Source organism: Balaenoptera ricei, chromosome 3, assembly GCF_028023285.1.
Source record: "Balaenoptera ricei isolate mBalRic1 chromosome 3, mBalRic1.hap2, whole genome shotgun sequence".
In the NCBI taxonomy this organism is placed as follows: Eukaryota; Metazoa; Chordata; class Mammalia; order Artiodactyla; family Balaenopteridae; genus Balaenoptera; species Balaenoptera ricei.
Genome location: NC_082641.1, coordinates 167,351,630 through 167,374,641, shown reverse-complemented (window position 1 = coordinate 167,374,641; position 23,012 = coordinate 167,351,630). Strand labels below are relative to the sequence as shown.

Genomic DNA, 23,012 nt, shown 5'->3' with positions numbered 1-23,012 from the left:
AGTTTCTGTCAGATGTTCTGATGACTTCATCAAGTCAAAGGGTCAGATTCTATCCAGTATAAGACATACAGAAGTCACACTTCCTTAATGGCTTCCTGGCTCCACTTTAGAGAGTTCCCTTAGCCATACCAACTCCATTTTGATTTTCCTTTCACAACCACAGTCAATATACTGATATTTCTAGCACATCAAAAAATTTCCCAATCACACACATTCCTCCTCTTATTCTGACTGACTTGATACTTGATTCCACAGTTTTGTTTTATCCAGTGTATCATATAAATAGAATTCTATAGTATGTAACTTTTGGGGATTGCCTTTCTTCACAAAGTATAACGTTTTTGAGATTAGTTCCATCTTGTATGTATTCATGGTTTATTCCTTTCCATTGCTGAGTAGTATTCTGTTGTATGAATATTCTGTAATTTGTTAATCCTTTCATCAGTTGATATACATTTGGATTTTTCCCAGTCATAATGAATACACTTGTTGTAAATGGTTTTATACAGGTCCTTTTATAGATTTGTATCTTAATTTCTCATGAGTGAAATTCTAGGAGTGGGATTGCTGAGTTGTTTGGTAAATGCATGTTCACTATTTTTTACTCTCACCAGCAAGGTATGAGATTTTCAGTTGCTGTGCATCTTCTCTAATAATTAGTATTAATATTTCCTTTTAACCTTACCTATTCTCCTAGGTATGTTATGGTATGCCACATACCATCCAATACCATGGTATTGTGTTTTCCTAACAGTTAATAATATTTTATATTTTTTCATGGACATATTTGCCATCCTATCTCTTCCTTAATAAAGTGTTTTATTCAAGTTTTTTGGTCATTTAAAAAAATTGGATTGTTTATCTTTTTATTAAATTGTAAGCATTCTTTTTACTTTCTGGACATAAGTTCTTTATCTCATATGTGATTTGCAAATATTTTCTGTAATCTGTGGCTTGTCATCTAGGTTCTTAGCAGAATAACTCAAAGATGAGAAATTTTACTTTTCACTAAGACCAATTTATCTTTTTTGTGTGTGGTTTATGCTTTACATGCCTGTCCAAGAATTGTATACATTACCAAGGTCTAAAGATTTCTTCCTATGGTTTCTAATAGAGGTTTTATAGCTTTGAGCTTTGCATTTAAGCAATGATCTATTTTGAAATAGTGTGAGATAAGTGTTCAAGTTTTTTTTTTAATATGGATATCCAATTGTACCTACATCATTTGTTGAAAAGACTATCCTTTCTCCAGTGAATTATCTTGACATATTTGTCAAGAGTTAATTGTCCATATATGTTTGAGTCTAGATCTGGACTCACTAGTACGTCTCATTGATCTGTGTGTCTATATTTATACATTCGCCACACTGTCCTAATCACTGTAGCTTTTTATTAAATCTTGTAATTAAGTAGTGCTCTTCTAGAAACTATTCAGTGTCATACATTCTCTGCCTGTCCACCTGGAAAATCCCTAAAAACTGCAAAATCAAATATACTTTGATTGAAAATATGATGTGAATAATAAGATAATAAACATAAGAAATAAAACTAAATTAATCTTGTGTTGCGTTTGCTTCCTAATTAAGAAAATAATCCCAGAAACTAAAAGACAAAATCTGGTAGATTGGGTACATAAAAATTAAAGTTTCTTATAAAGAAAATCATCATAAAAAGTGAAAGTAGGAAAAAGTATTTGCTCCACATTTAAAAAACAAGAGATTGATATTTCAAATGTTCCTAAAGCTTGACAATTAGTAGTGTTCAACTACAGAAGAAATAAATAACAATATAAATGTGGAAAAATTCAGACAAATGACAATCTCTAACTGCAAGAGCTAGAGTATTTATAACCTCTGTAGAGACAGGCAGCAAAGGCATGTCTAGCTGTCTGGAGAAATTTTGAAGAGTATTCATGTGATTCTTTGGTGTCTGGTTCCTTTTGGTGGGGAAGGGAGGTAGCGATTTGCTGGGAATGTTTACAAACTCATTTTTTTTAAATACAAACACACACACAAAAAGCATCAGTTGGCTTCCATAGTGTAAAGCTTTCTACCATAGCATAAAACTACCAGCAATTTAAGGACAGGGCCAGCAAAATTCCTGAAATTTATCCATTAGCTTTCAAGCAAATAGGAGCCAACTCCAGCACACCACTGCAGTTGGCTCTTTGAATTCAAATTCTGATTAGTCTACTAACTGATTAGTCTATGAGGTTTTCTGCCATTTTTAAGAATGAAGGGGTTTACAGCCTGCCACCCCAAAATACAACACTTTGGCATGAGGATTACATTGAGCTGAAAGCAATCAAGACCCAGCAGACTAGAAAAAGCTTTTAACCTCCACTTTAAGTGCCTAAAAAAATATACATTTCCTCACTGTGGGAAAATCTGCAATTATAAAGGACATTTACATTAGAAAGTGGGCTTATAACAGTGAAAGAGCTATTATCAGAGATAACTTTTTACCTAAGAAACTTATCTGTATATTAGTACACACTTTGTTGAGCAAACATTCCTTCCTCTCACCTTCCTGTGAATACACTCCTCCAATCCCAGGAGCCCCAAACTCATATCCCTTTCCTAAGCTCAGATGGTATATAAGTCTCAGTCATCTGGGCTCCTTTTGGGTCTCATATCTTTGTTTAAAATATTTTTTCTCTTGCTAATCTGCCTCATGCCAAGTTAATACTTAGACCAGCCATAGACCCTACAAATGTAGAAGGAAAAAGTTTTCCTTCACTTTAAGGGTAAGTTGTTAGCTTTGTGTATCTTTTAGGGCCAGCACCCAGTTAGAAGACAGATATCCTGCCAGTTATTTTAAGAGAGAATAAAAAATTATTGTTTTTAAAGTATGAAGTATTATTAACTGGGTAACTGAATAGGAAAAGCGGGTCACTAATGTAAGTAACATGGAGTTAGCACCTGCAGGGAACATCTAGTATCCCAATAGCAACGAGAAGGTGGAATAATAAAATCTTACAAGCATGGGCTCTGCACCAGCCTGCTGCTGGAGTCTCTAAGTTATAGTCGCTGACCTAAAATAAAAAGACTTCCAGCTATTTCTCTAGCAAAAATTGGTTTATGGGGGATCAACAGAGAATAGCAATTTGGTGTCTGCAATCATGGTGGTCCATGTGCAAGTGTCCGCATGGCAAGGGGAGGAGAGCTCTTTTATAGGGGAAAAAGGCAGCTGGGAGGTTTATAGTGAACAAAGAGTCCAAGGCTTTTCATTGGCCCAGTTGTTGCCAGGAAAGAAAAGGAGGTCTTTTTCCTGTTGGGCTCTATTACTGCCACAGGGCATGACTCTTCTGGTGTCTATTGAATTGAGCTGTTTGTTTATTAATTAAAAAAATTGTTTCCCTTTTGATCAAGAGCTTTCTCTGAAAGCATAACTGATCAAGCGTCAGGTTTTCTAGCACCTTTTTAACCCTCAGTGCAGGGAAGAACCTTTCCTGGGTGTAGTGTCTCACTTTGGAGGGTAGGTGCACAGATTGAACACTGTTCAGGTCACATTCAAGTCACAAGGAAGGGTAGGACGGAGGGCTCTCAGGCATTCTATCTAAAGTTCATATATCTTCAAGATCATAGACACTGGAGATCATCTGAAGTGTTATGTCATCATCAAAAGCTTGTCAATAAACTTCCACCAGGGCTGCTTCAGATATCTTGGGAAAGCTGACTTGTCAGATGTCATGTGGGTCACGAGATGATGTGCAGGTCCAGTCAGTGTTTGATACTTCTTTTAGGTGCATCACATGAATCCAAGAGTCTATTCTCAATAGTTTGGGGGAACACAGTTTGGTTAGCAGTACCTGATAGGGACCTTTCCAGTGAGGTTGAAGAGAGTCTTTCTGGAAGTGTTTTTTCCATTAGACAACATCTCCAGTTTGCAAGGTGTGATATTTAAATCTTTGTCTCCCAAAAGTGCACTGTGAAAAAGGTTGCTGCACCAAAACATGATTATTTTTAATAGAAGCAAATAGGTCTTTGCAATATTGGAGTACCTCTCCTTTTTATATACTGTGGGTCAAAAGGGAAAGAGCCAAGTGCATTGGGACTCCTGTGACTATCTCAAAGGGAGAGTTTATGAGTTCTCAAAGGGGTAGATCTGAGATTTGGCCAAGGTATTTGGAAAGCCTCTACAAATTTTGCTACTTGAGTTTTAATAATGTCATTAAGGTGTTTGATTAAACCAGAAGATTGAGGGTATAAGCACAGTGAAAGTGTTGTAACTGGACAAAAAGCACAGACTTGTCAAAGTACCTGACCAGTAAAATGGATTTCTTGATCACTGTGAAATTCAAGAGGAATTCCCCAGGTAGGGATATGTGTGTGTGTGTGTGTGTGTGTGTGTGTGTGTGTGTGTGTTTTCCAAAAGGACTTTAACCACAGAAGAAGCAGTAGCCTGTCTGTAAGGGAAGTCTTTATTGTGAAAACATACAGACCATGACTAAAATATATTTATATGCATTAGATGGAAGAAGTTGTATGAAATTCATTTGCCAGACCTCAAATTGTCCATTAGGCAGTTTTAAGTGTCCAGGAGCAGTACAAACAGGCTTCCCAGAATTGTGTTTCAGACAAGTGGGACAAGTGAGGTAGGCACTTGTTGTGGTCTTGTTAATGCTTCCCCACAAATATTGATTCATGAAGGCTATTTTTTGGTCACTAGACCAATGGTTTAATGAATGTACAGTGGTGAGGAGTAGACATTTTAGAGTGTCCAGAAGGATTGGGTTGTTATTTGGTCCAAACCAGAGCTTTCTTTCTTTCTTTCTTTTTAAATCAAACCAACAATTGTTGAATTAATTTCCAATCTTGTTGTTTTTTCTTCTGAGGCCAATTGTTGGACTTCTCTAGCTATTTTTTTTTCTAAGTTATTATTTGGGAAAGTATCCTTTTGGATCATGACAGAGTTCTGGCTGCTGTTGTTTCAAGGGGAGCATTTCTTGTAGAAATATCATCAAGGTGATTTCCCTTAGCTTCCAGAGAGTCAAGTTTATAATGCCCTGGAATCTTAATAATAGCTAATGTGGCAGGTAAAAGTATTGAATCTAATAATTCCTTAACATAGGGACAATTTTTAATTTTATTTCCACTGGAACTAAGGAAGCCATGTTTCTTCTACAACATTCCAAAATCATGAGCTATTCCAAAAGCATATCTACTATCAATATAAATATTGACGTTTTTGCCTTTGGCTAAAGTACAAACAAGTGCAAGAGAGTGTAATTCAGCCTGTTGGGCTGAGGTAGCCATAGCTAAAGATGCTGTCTCAAAAATATCAAAAGAAGTTTTAATAGCATACTCAGTACAATATTTGCCACTGTCATCTTTTAAAGGAGAATCATCAGTGAACCAGGAGAAGTCAACTTCACCCAAAGAAATTTAATGTAGGTTGAAATGAGGAGTCAGGTTGTGGTCCATCAGCATTACGCAGTTGTGAGGAGCTTTGTCTGTGATGGAGGGGAGACAAGTATCAGGGTTAAGGTTACCGCAGTGTAAAAGAGTTATGGAGGAGACATTAACAAGAAAACTTCATAGGAGGTGAGGTCACTGACTGATAAATGTTGAATGTGATGAGAATTCAGGAGAGCTTCTACTGCACGATGCACAACAATGGCTAAAGGGGATTCCACAACAATTTTCTTGATGTCTTTAACCAAAAGAGCAGTGGCAGTAATGGCTCTAAGTGAAAGGTGATGTCCCTGTGTCACAGAGCCCAGTTGCTGACTATTACACCCTGTGGGCAGATGGTAATCCCCCTGTGGCTGAGTTCTTCAATGGCAGTCTCTTCCATTTCATACATAAAAATTCAAAACTGATCACTGGAATGCCCAAGGGCAGGAGGGTTCATAAAACTCTCCTTTAAGGCCTCAAAGGCTGTGCTGTCAGTTCTTCCCATAAAATTGGGTCAGGGTCACATTATTGTTTAGTAAAATATACAGAGGTTTGCTGTAAGAGAGAAATTTGGAATCAAATTTTGGCAGTAGCCAACTAACCCAAGAAAACCTCATAGTTGGTGCTTAGTTTGGGCTTTGGGGAAACTTACAGAAATATGAAGCCTATCTGGATCTAGGTAGAGCCCTTGTTCTGACATCAGATACCCTATATATTGATCCTGGGTTTGGGCAAACTATAATCTTTCCATGATGACTATATGTACTTTTAAAGCTAAAAGCTCTAGCAAATGAATGCTCTCTTCCTGTGAGGAGGTTTGAGAAGGAAAGCAGAGAAGCAAATCATCCACGTATTGCAACAAAGTAGAAAACCCTTAGGGAACTCCAAATCATTCAGATCAGCCTTCAGGGCTTGTGAGAAATAAGAAGGACTCTCAGTAAAATCCTGTGGCATTACTGTCCAGGTGATTTTTTCCCCAAGTGAAGACAAAAAGGTATTGTCTAACTTCATCAACTGGATTACTAAAGAATGTGTTGCATAAGTCAAATACAGGAAGGAATTTGCATCCAGTGGAAACGGATGTTAATTGAAGATGAAGGTTAGGAACAACAGGGTGTAGAGGGATAACAATGTTGTTTATTGCTCAGAGGTCCTGGAGAAACCTCAGTCCTTGGTGCTTAGGCTTTCTCACTGGTAAAATAGGGGAATTACAGAGAGTGAGGCAGGAGACAGATGGGCCCCAAGATAGACATTTACAACTGGCCTCCTGTTTACATTTCATGAGGCAGAAAAAAAGTGGGCTTCAGGCCGGACACTTACAACTAGTCTCCTGATTGCATTTCCTGAGACAGGAGATAGGTGGGCTGCAGCTTAGACATTTACAATCAGCCTCCTGATTGCTCTCCAAAATGGAAGTAATGACAGAGACAGAGTAAATAGCCAAGCTTTGCCTCTTGTGGATGCCTTAAGGTAACAGTCATGGCAAGAACCAAGAAAACAGTCATGGTAAGAACCAAGAGAGGTAAAACCTTGTTTGAGTAAAGGATCAAGGGATCTCCACTTCCCCCTCCTTGGGGTGAGGGAGACACTACACATGTGCAGAAAGTCTCCTTGGGGGTCAAAAGTCAGGGGGAAACTCCAGGCCATGGTGACTCTTGTTTCTCCCAGACACCTTCACGTCAGGATCCATCTTGGCTGAGCGGTGCATGTGCACCTAAGAGGAGGGTCCTGAGACAAAATAGCCAGGGGAGACAAAACAAGATGATTGGCCAGAAGGAAGACAAAGACCAGGAAAACTGCCCCTTTATAAAGAATTTCCCAAAGGGCGACTCTCCCTCTGAGTTCGCCTGTGTGTCTTTCTGCATGTACTTTGTTTTTCCAATAAACTTTTTTACTTTTCTCTTTACCTTCTGCATCCTCACCTGAATTCATTCTTGACACGGCAGGAAAGAACTAGGGGTCCAAGCCATGGCCACTGGCCCCTGTGGTCTAGTGGTTAGGACTCCTGGTCCAGGAACAAAGATCTTGCTTCCAGCTACTGCTCGCTGCTGCTTGCTGCAAGCTTCTGCTTACTGTTGAGTGCATCTGAAATCAAGAAGAGTACAAGGGATAATGAGCCATGAGCCTTTTAATCTTCTATTATGAGCTTTGTATCTTTAAGGGCTTCTTTACTTTTAGGGTATAGTATAATTCTGGGGAGATGTTTGTGAAGGATCTATTTAAATCTTGATGGCAGATGCACTGTGAATTTTGCCAATATCATTTGGAGATTTTGCCCATAAGGAGAGTGGTAGGACTCGATAAGAACAAATGCTCAGTGTTTCCAGAATCAAAAGACAAAACAAATATGTAAGGCTGGATACTATAAAACTCTTAGAGGAAAATATAGGCAGAACATTCTTTGACATAAATCACAGCAAGATCTTTTTTGTTCCACCACCTAGAGTAATCAAAATAAAAACAAAAATATACAAATGTGACCTAATGAAACTTAAAAGCTTTTGCACAGCCAAGGAAACCATAAACAAAATGAAAAGACAACCCTCAGAATGGGAGAAAATATTTGCAAATGATGCAACAGACAAGGGACTAATTTCCAAAATATACTAACAACCCATGCAGCTCAATATCAAAAACACAAACAACCCAGTCAAAAAAATGGGTGGAAGACCTAAACAGACATTTCTCCAAAGAAGACATACAGATGGCCAACAAACTCTTGAAAAGATGGTAAACATTGGCCATCATCAAAAAATCTACAAACAATAAATGCTGACAAGGGTGTGGAGAAAAGGGAACCCTGCTACACTGTTGGTGGGAATGTAAATTGGTACAGCCACTATGGAGAACAGTATGCAGTTTCCTCAAAAATACTAAAAATAGAGCTGCTATATGACCCAGCAATTCCCCTCCTAGGCATATATCCAGAGAAAACCATAATTTGAAAGGATGCATGCACCCCGATGTTCATAGCAACACTATTTACAATAGCCAGGACATGGAAGCAGCCTAAATGTCCAACGACAGAGGAATGGATAAAGAAGACGTGGTACATATATACAATGGAATATTACTCAGCAATAAAAAGAAATGAAATAGTGCCATTTGCAGAGATGGGGATGGACCTAGAGATTGTCGTACAGAGCGAAGTAAGTCAGAAAGAGAAAAATAAATATCTTGTAATATCACTTATATGTGGAATCTAGAAAAATGGTACAGATGAACTTATTTGTAAAGCAGAAATAGAGTCACAAATGTAGAGAACAAACTTACGGTTACTGAGGGGAAAAGAGGGTGTGGGATGAATTGGCCTTGACATATATACACTACTATGTATAAAATAGACAACTAATGAGAACCTACTGTATAGCACAGGGAACTCTACTCAATGCTTTGTGGTGACCTAAATGGGAAGGAAATTGACAAAAAGAGTTGATATATGTACATGTATATCTGATTCACTTTGCTGCACAGCAGAAACTAACACAACATTGTAAAGCAACTATATTCCAATAAAAATTAATATTAAAAAAAGTAATGGGGGAAAAAAAAGGGTCAAAGGGTTAGGTGATTCACCTGGTGAATTACTTTGATAAAACTACTGTTAAATTCTAGAATTATTTCCCCCTTTTGGGAGAAAGACATTCTGGCATGATACTTATCTAGGAAGCCTCAGCCTGATAAATGGATAGGGGCAAAGGAACTAGAAGAAAATGGTATGTATCTCTAAAAAGACCTAAACAAAAGGGACTCAGTTCAGAGACAGGAATCTGTTGAGGTTCATTAGAGTTCACCACTATGTGAACTGTTTTAGTACTGCAAGGAAGGGGCTGCTTTGTAGAAGTGAAGTTCAGTACTGAAAGTGTTGCTCCAGTGTCAGTTAAAACTGGAAAAGACCGATCCCCAATATGGAGAAACGTTTCTAGAAACTGATTAAGTGGGAGGATTGGAAAGAGCCCCTAGTTCCTGGGAGCCCCATCATTGAGAATTGGGAGGACGTTGGAAAGGCTAGTTAGAGGGGCTAAATGTGCCTGAGACACTTAAATTTGAAACAATCTTATATATCCTTGTTAATATGAAATAATAGCAGAATCTGGGAGGGTTTGGTTTTGTTTAGGAGCTGCATTTGCAGGAGTTGAAGATTAAGAATTTTAGAATTCTTCCTTTTATGTGACTCATCAAAAATGTGAGACAGCTGGTTTGCCAGATTAACTAAATCTGGAGTGGACATAGTTTCCCATTCCCTTCTGGTCTTTTTTACTAGAAGGGAAAGGTCCCAGCAGAGTACATTAATAAGTATAGAGTTAAAAGCAACCCAGGTAGAATCAACATCTGTAGAAAGACCAGCATTTTCTTTAAAAAACAATCTGAAGTCGATTATTATACTCATGAAAAGGTTTATCAAATTTTTGTGTGCAATCCTGAATTTTGTTCTAATCAAGAGGTTTTGGAAAAGCCCTAGGAACTGCCCAATGAAGTTGCCTAGCAATTGTTCAAGCCTGATTATAAGTTAGCAGGTTGGTCTCCCGGTTGTAATTCTAGAGACATTTCAGGATTTTCCCAATTAGCAGTTTTTATTCAATGCTGATACTGGCTTTCACTGACAAGCATATGAACGGGCTGATAGAAGTCAGAGAAACCAGGTTGATTAGTTTGAATGACTGTATTAAATTCCTCAGCAAATCTGTGAGAATGTTGGGTTACTTTGGGAAAAACTTTGACTATGGTTCAGGTTTAGTCCAGGGAATATAAGTATTTAAATGTTTTGCCTCAGGGTACTCAGAAGGCTTAGTTTTAAAGGGACAGGTTCTGACAAGATCAGAGAAAAAGGAATGGTATATAAGTAAATTAGCATGGGGTAACTGAGGGTCTAGAAGAGCTGGCAGCAGTATAAAAGAGAAGGAGGAAGATGGCACCTGAGGAGGGTCTTGAGCAGGCGGAGCCAAGGGAGAGGACCAGATGGTGCTGGAGCTGGAGCCTGAGACAAAGGAGCCAAGGAAGAGGAGCATGAAAGCTTCAGAAGCCATTTTAGCTTTCTTTAATTTTTTATTTACCTCAGTTAATCTTAAACTTTAATTTCGCAGAGAGACAATTTTAAGCTCCTGACAATGTTTGGAAGCCCCCAAATACTGATTGAAACAGGAATTTCACTCAGTTTTGGACATTTTAAAGCTATGGCAGTCCAATTCTGTTTTAGAAAATTAAGTTTGAGGGCTTCAAATTTTTCCCACCATGGGCACTGATATTCTAAATTGCCTTTGGTCATATTGGTTTATTTAATTAGAAATGCACATGACGAAGGACCTTGGTTTTATTTATTTATTTATTTAGGCCACCTTGCGGTGCGCGGGATCTTAGTTCCCTGGCCAGAGATCAAACCCATGCCCCCTGCAGTGGAAGCACAGAAAGACGTTGGTTTTCAAACGTAAACTTGGCCAGAGGGGGTTGGGAAAACCGCAGTCTGGGCCTACGGACCTACGCCTGGCAGCGCGTGGCAGCGGTTTCTAAAGCCCACGCTGCAGCCTCCGCCCGCCACTGGGCTCACGCTCGCACTCTCCCTGCCACCGACACACGGGCCCAGCCTCTGGCTCACGGGAGGAGCCCCCACAGACCCTGCTCTGCGCTATGAGGCCTCGACCGAAAAAAAAAAAAAACAAAAAAAACCTTGACCAGAGTCCCTGGGGCAGGGAAGGGGGAGGATCAGGGTGGGGGTGAAGGGTTGGGTGTGTGCGTCAAAATAGTTAGATATCTGAGATCCCATTTCTCAGAGGTTTTTGTCTAGAATAATAAAAAAAAAAAAATTCAAATAGCTTAAAAGCTTACAGCTCAAATAGTGTAAACAGCTCAGATACACTGTAACTCAAACAGCCTGCAGGCATTATACCAGCCAGTTCTAAGAAAACATGTTGGTCTGGGAGGAGTCAGACTGAGGCTTCTCAGTCCAGTTCCCATAGAACAGCCCCTGTTCCAAAGCAATGGGCCAAAGACTGAACCAGCACAGTTCCAATGAAAAGACACTTGTTTCTGAATGAATGCGCCAAGGGCTGGTCAGTTCCTGGAGCAGCCCCTGATGCCAAAGAAATGGGTTGAAGGTTAGTCAGTTTCAATTGAAACAGTCTGATGTCAAAATCAGACTGAAATGCCAAGTGAATACTCAAAATACATAACAAGGCCTTAATCAGAAAGGATAAAACCTTAAAATAGATCCCAAATAAAGCTTGGAGAGCTTCAAAATGCAAAGGGGGAGAAAGCTCAAATCCAGCAAAAGTAACTTCAAAATCCAGGGTCAGTGAGTAAAACAGTTGTTACTGAACCAAACTTGGGTCCTCTCAACCACACGCAGTAAAGCCAATCTACTGACACTGGGTGGTGGTGAGGGAAAGTGCAACGTTTATTGCAGGACATCAAGCAAGGAATCCAGGGCAGCTAGTGCTCAAAACACCTGAACTCCCTGAGGGGTTTCAGGAAAGCATTTTTAAAGGAAAGGTTCAGGATGGGGCGTCCCAGGGTATGTAATCAGCTCACGCACAATTCTCTGATTGGTTGATGGTAAGGTAACAGGGTGGTATCACAAGGGTTAACATTATCAAGCCTTAGGTGCCAGTATGTCTGGGAGCTATGTGCTCAGGTTCATCAAGTAGTTAATTTCCTCCACTTGGTGGTGTTTTAAAAACAACTCAGGGAATGTGCATCAGATACTATTATCTAGGTACTTCAGAGAGGTGCTAAAGTAGAGGATATGGGGAGGGGACTGTCCCGGGAAGGCCCCATAGGGTCTGGAAGTAACAGTGGGCTCAATTGTGACTACTGCCCCTTTTTACTCACCAGCTCTGGAGCCATGAGTGTCTTCTCCATTTACCCAGAGAGTACACCCAAATGTTAACCTAAAATAAACACACATCCAGCTATTTCTCCAGCAAAAACGGGTTTATTTGAGATCAGCAGAGAATTGCAGTTCAGGGTCTGCAACCATGGTGAGGCACATCCAAGTGCCCACACAGCAAGAGAAGAAGAACTCTTTTATAGAGAGGAAAAGGAAGTTGGGAGGGCTACAGTAAATAAAGAGTCCACGGCTTTTCATTGGCAGAGTTGTTGCCAGGAGAGAAGAGAAGGCCATTCTTCTTCCTATTGGGCTCTGCTATTGTCGCAGGGTGTGAGAGCTCCCCTTTTCTGGTCTCTTGACTCTATTTAACTGAGGTTTCTGCGTATTACTATTGTTATTATTATTATTTACATATTGTAAGTTAAATAAATCTCCCTGCTCTTTAATTGCCTGCTGGATTATTGCTTTGAACTATACAATATAACCCTTCCTATCCAGTTTTTAATGTGTTACTTTGGATTCCATTTCTAAAACTGATTTTTTGAGGGAACATGAGGGAGATGTTAACTGTTTACACATTGTACTGCCAGCCCACTCAGCCACACATTCTTTCATGACAGCACGTGATCTATCAATCTCCTTCACAAAACACATATCTTTTCATCATCTGCATATACTTTTTAAACTCCTATAGAATTTAAATATATGAGTGTGATTTCATGGATACTGTGTTATGATAGAAAAGCTATTTTCCCACATTGTGTGAGGTCCTATGTGTTCCATTCTCTGTTATTCTCCCCCCTCCCTGTTTTACACCACCTGGAATTGGTATATCCACCACTGTGTTCTGTTTAGTGGTGGTTCTCTGGGTGGTAGATACTGGGACAGGAACTGGGGGATTGAAAGACTGTTGGAATCCCTATTAGGAAATGCACTTATAGAAAGTAGGAAAGGCAGACACGGGCCAAGGGTGAAGCTGCCACACAAGGCAGTTGTGTCTGAGGCCTCATGCATTTCATGAAGAACTAGAGCAAAAGGGAGGTCTTTGTATCCAGTCAGTGGCTACAGGCTATTCCTGGGAGCAGCCCATAGGTGCATGCAACTGTGAGCCATCAGCAGTGAATGGATGTTTTGGCCTGAGGAGAAAACCTAGGTGGAACATCAACATATCCAGTCCACGTAACAGTCCAATAGTTATTGGTTATCTAATTATGCAGAGTTCTCTCAAGGACTTTACATAGAAACCACTATGGGGTGGATATTATTTTCCTTCTTTTAAAATTTAAATTACTTTTTTTAAACATCTTTATTGGAGTATAATTGCTTTACAATGTTGTGTTAGTTTCTGCTTTATAACAAAATGAATCAGCTATACATATACATATATCCCCATATCCCCTCTCTCTTGTGCCTCCCTCCCACCCTCCCTATCCCACCCCTCTAGATGGTCACAAAGCACGGAGCTGATCTCCCTGTACTATGCAGCTGCTTCCCACTAGCTATCTGTTTTACATTTGGTAGGGTATATATGTCAGTGCTACTCTCTCACCTCGTCCCAGCTTCCCCTTCCCCCTCCCCACGTCCTCCAGTCCATTCTCTATGTCTGCGTCTTTATTCCTGTCCTGCCCCTAGGTTCATCAGAAACATTTTTATTTTTTAAGATTCCATATATATCTGTTAGCATATGGTATTTGTTTTTCTCTTTCTGACTTACTTCACTCTGCAGGACAGACTCTAGGTCCATCAACCTCACTACAAATAACTCAGTTTCATATCTTTTTATGGCTGAGTAATATTCCATTGTATATATGTGCCACATCTTCATTATCCATTCATCTGTCGATGGACACTTAGGTTGTTTCCATGTCCTGGCTATTGTAAATAGAGCTGCAGTGAACACTGTGGTACATGTCTCTTTTTGAATTACGGTTTTCTCAGGGTATATGCCCAGTAGTGGGATTGCTGGGTCATATGATAGTTCTATTTTTAGTTTTTTGAGGAACCTCCATACTGTTCTCCATAGTACCTTTATTAATTTACATTCCCACCAACAGTGCAAGGGGGTTCCCTTTTCTCCACACCCTCTCCAGCATTTATTGTTTGTAGATTTTTTGATGATGGCCCTTCTGACTGGTGTGAGGTGATACCTCATTGCAGTTTTGATTTGCATTTCTCTAATGATTAGTGATGTTGAGCATCCTTTCATGTGTTTGTTGGCAATCTGTATATCTTCTCTGGATTTTTGGATTGGGTTGTTTGTTTTACTTAAGTGTGACGTTAATTAAATCGTACATGACATGCTATGCTCCCTGTACATGGAAGAGCTGGAATTTCAAAGAATGACTCTCTGATTAAACAGCATGTCTTTTTGACCACTGTCTTATATAGTAAGTGTTTACTTTTTTTAAAATAATTATTTATTTATTTATTTATGGCTGCGTTGGGTCTTCATTTCTGTGCGAGGGCCTTCTCTAGCTGCGGCAAGTGGGGGCCACTCCTCATCGTGGGGCGCGGGCCTCTCATCATTGCGGCCTCTCTCGTTGCGGAGCACAGGATCCAGACGCGCAGGCTCAGTAATTGTGGCTCACGGGCCTAGTTGCTCCGCGGCATGTGAGATCTTCCCAGACCAGGGCTCGAATCCGTGTCCCCTGCATTGACAGGCAGATTCTCAACCACTGCGCCGCCAGGGAAGCCCAATAAGTGTTTACTTTTAACACCATGCCCTAAATGAACTGACGATCTAGTCAGCCCAACTCCATTGACAAATATGGCAAGGGTTACAAGGCAATGAGTCAATGCAACACCATAAGCTGATATGGGGCCAGCATTATCTTGTCCCTCCTGAGCATTCCATCGTGGTTCTTCATCTGCATCTATTAATTCGCTGTCCGTTGACAACAAAGCTATAAGTTAAAGACCAGGGATAAAAAGCATAGTCCTTGTTCTCACAGGACAGATTTAAGGGTAAATAATCTTCAAGAAAACCTATATATGACATATGATCACACAAACATGTGATAAATTCTAGCTGTAGTTAGGGGTTTTATGGGAGATGATTTTCAACTATCAGAAAGTATTTTTAAGGATCTAGACTCAAGTTAAAAAATATACAAATTTGGACGCATTCTTTAAGACATAGACTAAAAACAAGGACAAGAAGGGAAAGCTTTAAATGGGACAGAAAATAGATTTTGAATTACATTCCTCATTCATTTTAATCAGTTAAAACGAACACAGATTGAAGGAGAAAAACCATATGATCATCTCAATAGATGTAGAAAAAACTTTCAACAAAATTCAGCACCTATTTATGATAAAAACCTTCCAGAAAGTAGGCATAGAGGGAACTTACCTCAACATAATAAAGGCCATATATGACAAACCCACAGCCAACATCGTTCTCAATGGTGAAAAACTGAAACCATTTCCACTAAGATCAGGAACAAGACAAGTTTGCTCACTCTAACCACTATTATTCAACATAGTTTTGGAAGTTTTAGCCACAGCAATCAGAGAAGAAAAAGAAATAAAAGGAATCCAAATCGGAAAAGAAGAAGTAAAGCTGTCACTGTTTGCAGATGACATGATACTATATATAGAGAATCCTAAAGATGCTACCAGAAAACTCCTAAAGCTAATCAATGAATCTGGTAAAGTAGCAGGATACAAAATTAATGCACAGAAATCTCTTGCATTTCTATACACTAATGATGAAAAATCTGAAAGTGAAATTAAGAAAACACTCCCGTTTACCATTGCAACAAAAAGAATAAAATATCTAGGAAGAAACCTACCTAAGGAGACAAAAGACCTGTATGCAGAAAATTATAAGACACTGATGAAAGAAATTAAAGATGCTACAAATAGATGGAGAGATATACCATGTTCCTGGATTGGAAGAATCAACATTGTGAAAATGACTCTACTACCCAAAGCAATCTACAGATTCAATGCAATCCCTATCAAACTACCACTGGCATTTTTCACAGAACTAGAACAAAAAATTTCACAATTTGTATGGAAACACAAAAGACCCCGAATAGCCAAAGCAATCTTGAGAACGAAAAATGGAGCTGGGGGAATCAGGCTCCCTGACTTCAGACTATATTACAAAGCTACAGTAATCAAGACAGTTTGGTACTGGCACAAAAACAGAAATATAGATCAATGGAACAGGATAGAAAGCCCAGAGATAAACCCACGCACATATGGTCACCTTATCTTTGATAAAGGAGGCAAGCATATACAGTGGAGAAAAGACAGCCTCTTCAATAAGTGGTGCTGGGAAAATTGGACAGGTACATGTAAAAGTATGAAATTAGAACACTCCCTGACACCATGCACAAAAATAAACTCAAAATGGATTAAAGACCTAAGTGTAAGACCAGACACTATCAAACTCTTAGAGGAAAACATAGGCAGATCACTCTATGACATACATCACAGCAAGATTCTTTTTGACTCAGCTCCCAGAGAAATGGAAATAAGAACACAAATAAACAAATGGGACCTAATGAAACTTAAAAGCTTTTGCACAGCAAAGGAAACCATAAACAAGACCAAAAGACAACCATCAGAATGGGAGAAAATATTTGCAAATGAAGCAACTGACAAAGGATTAATCTCCAAGATTTACAAGCAGCTCATGCAGCTCAATAACAAAAAAACGAACAACCCAATCCAAAAATGGGCAGAAGACCTAAATAGACATTTCTCCAAAGAAGATATACAGATGGCCTACAGACACATGAAAGAATGCTCAACATCATTAATCATTAGAGAAATGCAAATCAAAACTACAATGAGATATCATCTCACACCGGTCAGAATGGCCATCATCAAAAAATCTAGAAACAATAAATGCTGGAGAGGGTGTGGAGGAAAGGGAACTCTCTTGCACTGTTGGTGGGAATGTAAATTGATACAGCCACTATGGAGAACAGTATGGAGGTTCCTTAAAAAACTACAAATAGAACTACCATACGATCCAGCAATCCCACTACTGGGCATATACCCTGAGAAAACCATAGTTCAAAAAGAGTCATGTACCAAAATGTTCATTGCAGCTCTATTTACAATAGCCAGGACATGGAAGCAACCTAAATGTCCATCGACAGATGAATGGATAAAGAAGATGTGGCACATATATACAATGGAATATTACTCAGCCATAAAAAGAAATGAAATGGAGGTATTTGTAATGAGGTGGATGGAGTTAGAGTCTGTCATACAGAGTGAAGTAAGTCAGAAAGAGAAAAACAAATACAGTATGCTAACACATATATACGGAATCTAAGGAAAAAAAAAAAAAAAAGGCCATGAAGAACCTAGTGGCAAGACGGGAATAAAGACACAGACCTACTAGAGAATGGACTTGAGGATATGGGGAGGGGGTGGGGTGAGATGTGACAGGGTGAGAGAGTGTCATGGACATATATACACTACCAAATGTAAAATAGAGAGCTAGTGGGAAGCAGCCGCATAGCACAGGGAGATCAGCTCGGTGCTTTGTGACCACCTAGAGGGGTGGGATGGGGAGGGTGGGAGGGAGGGAGACGCAAGAGGGAAGAGATATGGGAACATATTGTATATGTATAACTGATTAACTTTGTTATAAAGCAGAAGCTAACACACCATTGTAAGGCAATTATACTTCAATAAAGATGTTTAAAAAAAAAAAAAATTCAAGTGTATGGAAGTCTGTCTAATTAAGATCAAATTTATTAATATTTCTAGTTAAATGAAATTTGTATCTTTTAATTTAAAATAAAATATTAAACGATTGAACAAATTAAAAAACAAGTTAAAATTGCATTTATTTTGGATAGTTTATGATGATCCATTTAGTCAGCACATATGCATTTAGCACCTACTATGTGCTTGGGGCTCATGCATGCATTGGGATTCACCAGTGAATCACACAAACACCATAGCCTGATGAGGTAGGCTGACATAATTCCTTATTATAATTTTTTTAAATTTTTTTTAAAAATTTATTTATTATTTTATTTATTTATTTTTGGCTGCGTTGGGTCTTCGTTGCTGCACGTGGGCTTTCTCTAGTTGTGGCGATCGGGGGGCTACTCTTCATTGTGGTGCGCGGGCTTCTCATTGCAGAGGCTTCTCTTGTTGCAGAGCACGGGCTCTAGGCGCACAGGCTTCAGTAGTTGCAGCACATGGGCTCAATGGTTGTGGCTTGCGGGCTCTAGGGCACAGGCTCAGTAGCTGTGGCGCACGGGTTTAGTTGCTCCACGGCATGTGGGATCTTCCCGGACCAGGGCTCGAACCCGTGTCCCCTGCATTGGCAGGCGGATTCTCAACCACTGCGCCACCAGGGAAGCCCCATAATTCCTTATTTATTGATGTTTGATTTAATTAATATAATTAAAAATATATTCAAAATAATATGATTTCAAAATAATATGATTCATGCATATATATATTTTAGGAAACTTGGAGAAGAAAATACAGACAAAAATACATCTTTTTAAATGTCTATTGTACTGTCTCCCAGAATTAAACGTCTCATATCTTACCTTCCAAACTTTTTTGTGTGTGTCCCACACGTGGGGTAGTATAACTGCATTACTACTTATAGCTTATATCTTGGCATATGTGCACGTAATTTTTTTAGCCTGTATCTTGCCCTTTTTTTGCAGATAATTTTACAGCTAATTTGCATCATAGGTCTTTTCTCGTGCTGTTGAATTTTGGAAGAACCATTTATGGACTGCATGATAGTGCACTCTTTGGGGTGGGGTTTTTATATCTGATCCCAAATCCAGATCTTGTAATTCCTACATGTTTGCAGAAAGAATATGAGAGCCCTGATAGGGCCTGCAGAGCACACCAGAAGCATCACTGAACACAAGACCTAGAACTAGAGGTAAGACAGGGCCCATTTCTACAACCCTGCATTTGCTCACATCTCGAATTTCTCACGTTTAATATATGGATGTGGTTTACAACAGCTCCTTCAGAGAGTGTTACAAATCTCACACAGGACCTTGCATGTATTAATTTATTCCGGAAGCTATAGTGGCCCCTTACTCTACGCAGGCCCAGAGTGAAGGTACTTTGGAGTAAATATTTGAATAAGACAACATTCTTGTCCTTGAACCCATCAAATCACTTAAAAAATTCTTAACGTAAATTCATTTTGAATATAACATTACTGAATAAATCTATTTTTATTAACATGTACATGTGCTGATTGGAGCTCATATGCATGGGAAACAGGCCAAGGGCCAGCATTTTTCCTACTGCACTGATCAGTGTCGTAGAGACCTTCAGTGATCGCCCACAGTCACAAGGAGCCTTCTGTACCCCCAACTTTCTCTGAATCCCCTCCATAGAAGCACAGAGGTACACTGGATGTGGGCACCCCTTACATAGCCAGTGAAAGCTGAAGCTGTGTCTACAGAGGACATTAGACAACCTTAAGCTCAGTGAATTATCAATATAACCTCAGGGGAAAAGGAACAATAAAAATGCAGGATACGACTGCTGAAATGAAAACCAACAGATAATGGAATACTACTCAGCCATAAAAAAGAATGAAATAATGCCATTTACAGCAACATGGATGGACCTAGAAATTATCAGGCTAAGTAAGTCAGACAGAGAAAAACAAATACCATATGATATCACTTATACGTAGAATCTAAAACATGATACAAATGAACTAATTTACAAAACAGAGAGAGACTCACAGACATAGATAAACTTATGGTTATCCAAGGGGAAAGATGGAAAAAATTAGGAGTTTGGGGTTGGCAGATACAAACTACTATATATAAAATAGATAAACAATGTCTTACTGTATAGCACAGGGAACTATATTCAATATCCCATAATAAACCATAATGGAAAATAATATTAAAAAGAATACATATGTATATACATATACATATATAGACACACATATGTATGTATAACTGAATCACTTTGCTGTACACCAGAAACTAACACAGCACTGAAAATCAACCATACTTCAATTAAAAAACAATAAAAAAGAGGAAAAACTGAGGAAAAAAACAACAACCAATAGAGATCCTTTTAAAAACCACAAGCAGGAAGGAAAGTGCTGTGTCAGTTGCTTTCGAGGTTTGTGCTGGCTGTTTTTTTGTTGTTTTCATTACAGAGTGGGCTGAGCTTGGGGCTAGGAGATTATAAATTCCCGAAGCTGAGGCAAAGGTGTGGTCAAGAGATCTGAGAACCTTGTTGAAAAAGACTCAGGCTAGGAAAGAAAATAAGGATGTCCTGGAGAGATGGTTCAGGAGCCCAAAGCCACCATGTCAAAGTAGTTAGGAAAGGTGAGCAGGGAGGAATGGTCAGAGGAGGAGAATCCTGTATTGTCAGAGAAGGCAGAACACACATGAAGTGGAGTATTAGAGAAGGATGATGGCAAGGGGTGAGGATATTAACTAAAAGATTTAGAACTATGCAATCTGCCAATGAATCAGAGAAAGGAGTCAGGGTAAGGATCCAGGAGTGGGTGCACCAAAATGTGATCATATCAGCACAAAGATGTGTTTTACTCACCGCAGAAGAATGATCATGAGAAAACACAAATTTAATTTAAACCAATCCTATTAAACAAGAAAGTGCTCAGGAAGGCATTTCACATAGCATTTGTAAATACAGTGACATCTACTTATAATCCAGTCCGCTACTTACCTGCACAAATGGGCTGTAAGGAAAATTTGTTTTTTTAAGAACAATGGTACAGAGGTCATTCCTAGCCTCCCAATGCTAGAGGCAAAACCGAGCTTAAATTCAGTGACCCTAGAACCAGTCAGGGAAGAAGTGCCATCTGATGTCAGCTCACCCACTCCATCTCACCCTCCTGAAAACCACTTTGACCCCCACATCCAAGGTCAGTGACCTTCCCTTAGCCTTTTAGGCACTAGGAAATCTGCATTCAAGTGAGCTGAGCTATTAATTGCTCCATACATTTGAGCAATATGTTGCTTTATTTTGTCTCCAAATAACATAGAAATGCGTTCTAGCATCTTCGAGAGTCACAGCAATATAAGTCAAAATCATATATGTAAAATGTAGAAAAATATGGATCTCACATTTGACATAATACAGTCACTGAAATTTTATCCTCCATTAGCTTCTAGGATAAACTGTACTGATTCTGTTCATTCATTCCCACACTCATTTATTCAGCCAGTATTCATTGAGTGTCTTATGTGTCAGTTACTCTTCAAGTTACTAGGGATATAATATTGAAGAAAATAGAAAAAAAGTCTCCTGCTTACATTCTAATTATCCATTTATTTTGCTATTTCTTCTCTTTTTCTTTAATTAAATAGAAATACTTACTACCTGCCAGAACCTGTATCAAATGTGTGACATCTATTAGCTTATTCAATCCTCTGAACAGCCCTGTAGGAGTGGCACTAACAATGTCCTCATATTTTAAAGGAAGTTTGGTACAGAAACTTGTCTAAAGCCCCTTATCTAGCAAGTGGCACAGTCTTCAGCCTGGGACCAGGGTCTGCTTTTCTATTGTTGAGACTTTTGCCCTTTTCCTTTCCTTTCTAAATTCACATCTTTGATGTTCTGCTCATAACTGCCTCTTCTTGCTCTCAAAGAATCTCTCTGTTTTAATTATCCACCTAATCTTTAGGTAGACAGCTTCAAAACCGTTTAGACCCTGCCCTCCACCAAAGCTCCAGGCCAAGCCCTGGGCCTTAGAATAAGGACCCACAAACCACACAGGAGCTGCAAGGACCTGAGTCATCTGTCCCTGCCTCTCACTGGGACCTTATCTACTGCCACTCATCCTCACCTTGCACACATACCAGCCTGGCTGGCTGTCTCATGTCCTGGGGCGCATCCTGCTCCCTCCAGCAGCAGTTCATCTTGTGTACCCTGTGCCCTCTGACTGTTCTGCTTGATATGCTTCCTATGCTCAGCCTGTAGTCACCCTTCCTATGCTCAGCCTGTGGTCACCCTTCAGTTATTAACTCAGAGACTCCCAAGGGCCAAACTCCAACCCCACAGGCTAGTTCAAAGCCCTGTTATATTCTTGCAGCACTGGTGAGTGTCCTTTCCCCCAGGTATTAGTTTATACTTGTATGAGTCCTCCTGATGCATCTTGAGGTTCCCTTGAGAGCTGGGTCATTTGTCTTTTGCTTACCCTTGTGTCCGAGACTTGCAGTTTGTGCTGAGGAACACATATGGAAGGATTGAAGGATTTGCTACAGGCACGACATGCCCATTATTGCTTCAAACTCAACAAAATGAAAATTACATTTTGTGCAGATGACAGACACTTTCCACATTTGTCTACTTTCTGGCTGACCTAATGACCTCACCATATTCATCCCAAGTAGGGATCACATCCTTTCTGTCAAATCATCTCTCTTCTTCTGTATCTTTCTCAGCCTTTGCCACCTCACAGGTGCCACATATGCTTGAATTATTTCTTATAACCAATGCCTTAACCTACAGCTTTGCCACCTCCAAGATATGCTTTGCAACAGTCACAACATGTGTGCAGTCATTATAGGACTCACTGAACTGGGCCAGGTATTTATTTAAATGCTTTGCATTGTTGTTGGGCTATAGAACCATCATTATTATACACACATTTTTTTTTGGATCTCCCTATCAACCCATCTACCTAAATTTTTTATCATGGGCTAATAGGAGGTAGAAAAAATAAAGTTTGGAAAAAAAAAAAAACTTTAAGAAATCATTATGCCGTATAAGGATAAGAAGGTCATGGGGTAGTTTAGAAAATAATGGAAGGAAGGAGCTAAGCAATTCTCCAA

The 23,012-nt window shown here is 39.4% G+C and overlaps 1 protein-coding gene across 2 annotated transcripts in view; it reads left to right on the top strand.

Annotated features, from left to right (window-relative positions):
- TRIM58 (tripartite motif containing 58) overlaps nucleotides 1-23,012 on the top strand; it is a 113,790-nt gene that overhangs the window by 76,230 nt on the left and 14,548 nt on the right. The window lies entirely within an intron of this gene.